We start from the raw sequence: 5,553 nt of genomic DNA on the forward strand, positions 1-5,553 counted from the left end.
TCTAAGCACAATATTAAAGAGCCTTTCCTTTGGTATTGTTATTGCTTGACCTTGACATTTTCTTTTGGAATGAAACCCTCCTACAGAGATGTGGGATGACAGTCAAAGTTATTGCTACAGTGGAATGCAGTGAACCAGGTATTTTCTTCTCTGAGCAGAAGGTATTTGAAAGCTCTAGGAGTTCTTCTCTACTTTGGATGAGTATGTTAAATGTGGTGGCAAAATAAGGGCATAGGAAGGGCAAGTACACTACTGAAAAGCAAAGATGACATATGGATTCTCTTCCCACCCTCAACTTATTCTCCTTATTGTGTTTAGGGATTGATCTTGCCTTTAAAAGAAACAAGCTAAAAACAACCTAAAAGCCTAACCATTATGGTCCAGCAAGACACTGAAGTGTGCAGGATAATTGTGAAAACTGTGCAGAGTTAATGTTTATGATATACAGTTAAATAAATAAATAATAAAGCAGAACATTAGGTAGTATATGAGTCATAGTTACAACTGTAATATATATAAATATATTTATACAACTGCACTATATATATGTATACATATACATATATATTTACAAACATACATATACATGGGTAAATTCTGGAAGGATGAAATAAAAAAAGAAAACACTGTTAAAGTGATAAGATAATATTTTTTGTTAACCCTAAAGTAAAGCCAACAACAATAATAGGCAATTTATTGAGGAGTTACTATGTACCACACACTGTTTTACACTCTTTATGTGTATTAACTTATTTAACCATCACACCTACTCTCTGAGTAATTTAACTTTCCTTATTTTACATTTGGGAAAATTGAAGAACAAGGAGGTAACTGACTTTTCCACAGTCAACCTGCTTCTGAGCAGCAGCAGAACAAGCAGTCATGCTGATACCAGCACTCATAGATACTTAAGCTATTGTTTCAAAGAAGAGGAAAGTGAAGAGAGTAAGTCCCACTGTTTAGATCAGCCACCTACTAAGTGGCAGAACCAAGACACATACCCAGCTTACTTATAAATAATGCTTGGACCTAAAACCAAATCCTAGACCTAATAGTAATAACCAACCCCAAAATAACTTTCTTGCCCTGATTCTGTGGTCTGAGGCACCTTACAGTTCATCCACCTTAAGTTTCTGACTACCCTTTCCAATTCTGCCTGCCTCATGACTGCTCATAAAGCTGCCTCCCCCTGGCCCATGGCATTAAACAAGCTTTAAATAGAAACGTTGGTCTTCAATGGAAGAATGGATAAGGAAGATGTGGTCCATATACACTATGGAGTATTATGCCTCCATCAGAAAGGACGAATACCCAACTTTTGTAGCAACATGGACGGGACTGGAAGAGATTATGCTGAGTGAAATAAGTCAAGCAGAGAGAGTCAAGTATCATATGGTTTCACTCATTAGTGGAGCATAACAAATAATATGGAGGACAAGGGTAGATGGAAAGGAGAAGGGAGTTGAGGGAAATTGGAAGGGAAGGTGAACCATGAGAGACTATGGACTCTGAAAAACAACCTGAGGGTTTTGAAGGGGCAGGGGGTGGGTGGTTGGGGGAACCAGGAGGTGGGTCTTAGGGAGGGCACAGATTGCATGGAGCACTGGGTGTGGTGAAAAAACAATGAATACTGTTACGCTGAAAATAAATAAAAAATAAAAATTAAAAAAAAGAAAAAAAAAGAAACGTTGGTCATTTTCTCAGGAAAGAGGTCAGAGTTCTCACTTTCATGCTCCTAAATCTGAAGGCATGATTCTGACATGAGAGTTCTGAGTCTTGCAGCTGTGTGGTTTTGCATCAGTCACATTCTCCTCAGAGCATTCTCATTAGTGACAGGACTGGACCAAATGGTCTCTGAAATCCCTCCCTCTCTATTTCTCATGCACAATGTATTCCATTATTTGTGACTCCCTTTGGAGGACCAGAGATTTTTCAGTCCCAATCAGACCTACTAAGTGGATCTAAATTCCCTTTGCCTAATTTCCCATTGCCCTTGGCAGCCCTAGGCTTCTCCTGGGCTTTATGAGTAAATGACACATTACACATCAAAATTTTACTACCCTATGTTTTCTTCCCACTGGGTCTTGTGCTTATCTGTGACAAAAGATGCTTATATGTTACCATATAAGTTAGATTAGTTTTCCTGCTAATATTTTATTTCTTCCAAGAAACACAATACCTTAACTCTTTTAAACGATCTCTGTTGCTAAAGGTTAATATCCCCCCAATGTTTTCATTCTTACAGATCATAAACAAGTCCACTGACCTACAGAATATTAATCTTTAAAGTGCCAATATTTCATTTGTATGTGGTAGAAAGGAGACAATGAATTAGCTAGCATGTCATTGATTTATTAAGTCAACAAACATCTATTTACTGAACGCTTACAATGTGCCAGGCACCATGGCTAGGTGCAAGAAGATAAAAATGAATAAGGAAAGAGATATATACTCAAGGGTTCATGGTTTAAGGGAAAGACAGGCATGCATAACTTATATTGTGTGTCATAAAGCATCAATACCCATGTGACAAACCACTTGGGGAGATCCAGAAAGGCCTCACAAAGGAAGGGGCATTTGAGCTGAAATCTTCATCTGAATTTCACCCCACAGACCATAGTCAGTGACTCTTTCCCACCAGTTATGGGCAGGAGTAGACAGGAAGATAGATCAACTAATGTGGGTGAAAAACGCAGTTTCCCCCTCACTTTTCAGTGGCAAAGTGGTCCTCTAGAGGGAGCTACATGATTATGGGAGAGAAGCAAGGCACCATTTTGATGTGTTTGGTTAGCTCCCCAATCACAAAACATTTTCCTTTTAATGACAGTTGTCCTCAAATCTCAAATCATTGTGTATATATTGTCAGTGTTCTTACAAATTTGACTCCTTCTTTCCAAGTAACTTTTACTTGATGGAAATGAAACCTCTGTTGGCCATTGTTCAAGTTACTGTAAAAACATGGCTCAAGAACCCCTTAACTAATGGGCTTCCTGATTACCTTTAGCAATGGAGAAATAATAAAGATGATTGACCAAAGGGTAACCCCCAAGGTCAGGGGTCATTGCTTATTCACATACTGTCATTCACATACTGTCCATAGCAGCCATCAGCAGACTAGAGACAGATGCTACCTCATAATGAAAACACAAGAAATATACAGGAGCATGCAAAGTCCCCATAAGAGGGATGCTTGAGAGGCTCAGTTAGTTAAGTGTCTGACTTGGTTTTGGCTTAAGTCCTGATCTCAGGGTCATGAGATCCAACCTAACATCATGCTCCAAGTTTAGCACAGAGTCTGCTTGAGATTCTCTGCCTCTCTTTCTGCCCCTCCCCTTACTCATACATTCTCTCTCTCTCTCTAAAATAAATAAAATAAAATATTTTTAAACAAACAAACAATCAAATAAATCTGCAGAAGAAAAAAAGGCCACTCTCAGCTCATGAGGGAAGCCCCAGATTCTTTGATGGGTGGACATGCCCTTGAGAGCCTATTGCTAGTAGGGTAAGAGCAAAAGACAGAAATAAAAGGGCTGACTCTTTCTCTGAAAGTCCTACCTTGGTTTGTGTTTGGACCAGAGTTGGAGAAGGTTGTAGCATCTAGCCTTCAGAATAGGCCAGTGAAGGACCAGCATGGAAGGAGAACCAACCATTTCTACTCCAAAGACAGGTCCAACAAGGATCAGCCACATAATTTGCAGGCACAGTGAAAAGTGAAAATGAGGGATTCTTTGTACAAAAATATCAAAAAAATATTTTCTAAAAAATCTCAAGATGGTTATGGCAAGGGCCAAGTGTGGGGTTCTATTGAACACAAGATCTTGTGTGACAGCCAGGATGCATGCTTGGGAAGCCAACCCTAGACCCAGTCCATGGAGGAGCAAATTGTTCAGTATAAACTAGTCATGGTAGACTTGTTATACCCAAACTCTCCTGTCTCAGAGCCTGTGTACCTGCAGTTGTTTCCACCTAGAACACCTTGAACACCTTTCATGCCTGCAGTGTACAGTTTTCCTCTTGGATGGTGGCCAAGCTGTTTGTTAATAATATATTGAGGGCACATTTTTATGTATTATAGCTAAACATAAAAATGTTCCTTGAGAAAAACTACAACTTTAACTTGCCAGATGGACTCTTGTTTGACAAAGTAAGTTGTAGAGAATCTCAGCGTGGATTATGTTGACATAAGAAATGAGCACTTCTAGTACCAGTGCAGGGAGTGAGAAGTTGGCATCGGCTGCTCAGTGAACCTGGGTCTGCAGCATGCTCTGGGGGAAAGCAGAAGTTAGAAAGGAGGTAGCAAGACTTCTGAGAAGAAGGAAAGATGGAACCTGAAGAGTCAAGATGGAAATGAATCTGTTTGTGCTGGGGCAAGCATAAGATGGTGGTGGCTAGCTAGAATGTGAAGTAACTGAGGAACCAACAGAAACAGTGCTGATTGATCAAATTAATGTCAATTTTACTTGTATAACCAAGATGCTGTCATATGGGATGTGCGTGTATGTGTATGTGCATGTGCATGTTCATATATATACGTGCACATGTTTGCATAGAATCTGATCATTTTTTGATGGATAATGCCTGAAAACTAGAGAGACAATGGTGGTCTTACATTTCAATTGTATACTCTGGCTTTAGAGTCTTAACTTCAAGTTTTGGCACTGCCACTTTCGAACTGGGTGACCTTGGCAACATTCCGGGCCTCAGTTTCTTCATCTATAAAATAAGAATAATAGTATTCTATTATTTTAGGGTTGTTTGTGGGAGGATTCAATGAATTAATACATGTATTGTGCTCGGGTTACCAGGACATGGTAAATACTCCACAAATTATTATTGGGATTATTGGGATTAAATCATAATCGTAGCAGGACATGATTGCTAAGCCAAATTATTGCCTGAGATAGCTATTGGTAGGGGTGTAAGAATTACAACTTTTGTCTGTACTTTTTACCTTATGAATTTTTAAGAAGTGGAGCACCTTGGGGCATTCCCACTGACAAATGACTCCTACACACAGGCAGAGCACAATTTCCCTAGAACGTTGTGACTAGTCTTCCAGATCGGATGTCACTCAGAGGAAACCTTGCACGTTTCAAAAAAGTAACTTCCTTAATGCACATCTGCTTGGTTTTCCTTCCTCTCTCTCTTCTTTGTTTCCTTTTTCTAGTCTTACTTTAAATCTCTTGAGCATACTAATGAGATTGAGAAAATTTCCCCACTCCCATTTTTAACTGCATCATGATTCAGCATACTTCTGATCATTCTTTAATTCTGGATGCATACATTTTTCTTGACCTTTTTAGGGACCTAACTCTATGTGTTAGTCTTATGTGACTTATTGTGACACCAGAAATAGGCTAGGTTGCTTATATTGTTGTCTTTTTTCCCCCAAAGCCACACACTAAGGGCATTTGTGACATACTTAATATCTTCAGGATGACTTTTTGTGGTTTACTAATTCCAAGCATGGATTCAGAGGAAGCATAATTCTCTCATAAGCTTATTTAGATGCTGAGATAATGTGTTGAAAACCACAAAGCAATTCAGAGATTA

The sequence above is a fragment of the Martes martes genome, assembly GCF_963455335.1.
Source record: "Martes martes genome assembly, chromosome: 6".
Taxonomy (NCBI): domain Eukaryota; kingdom Metazoa; phylum Chordata; class Mammalia; order Carnivora; family Mustelidae; genus Martes; species Martes martes.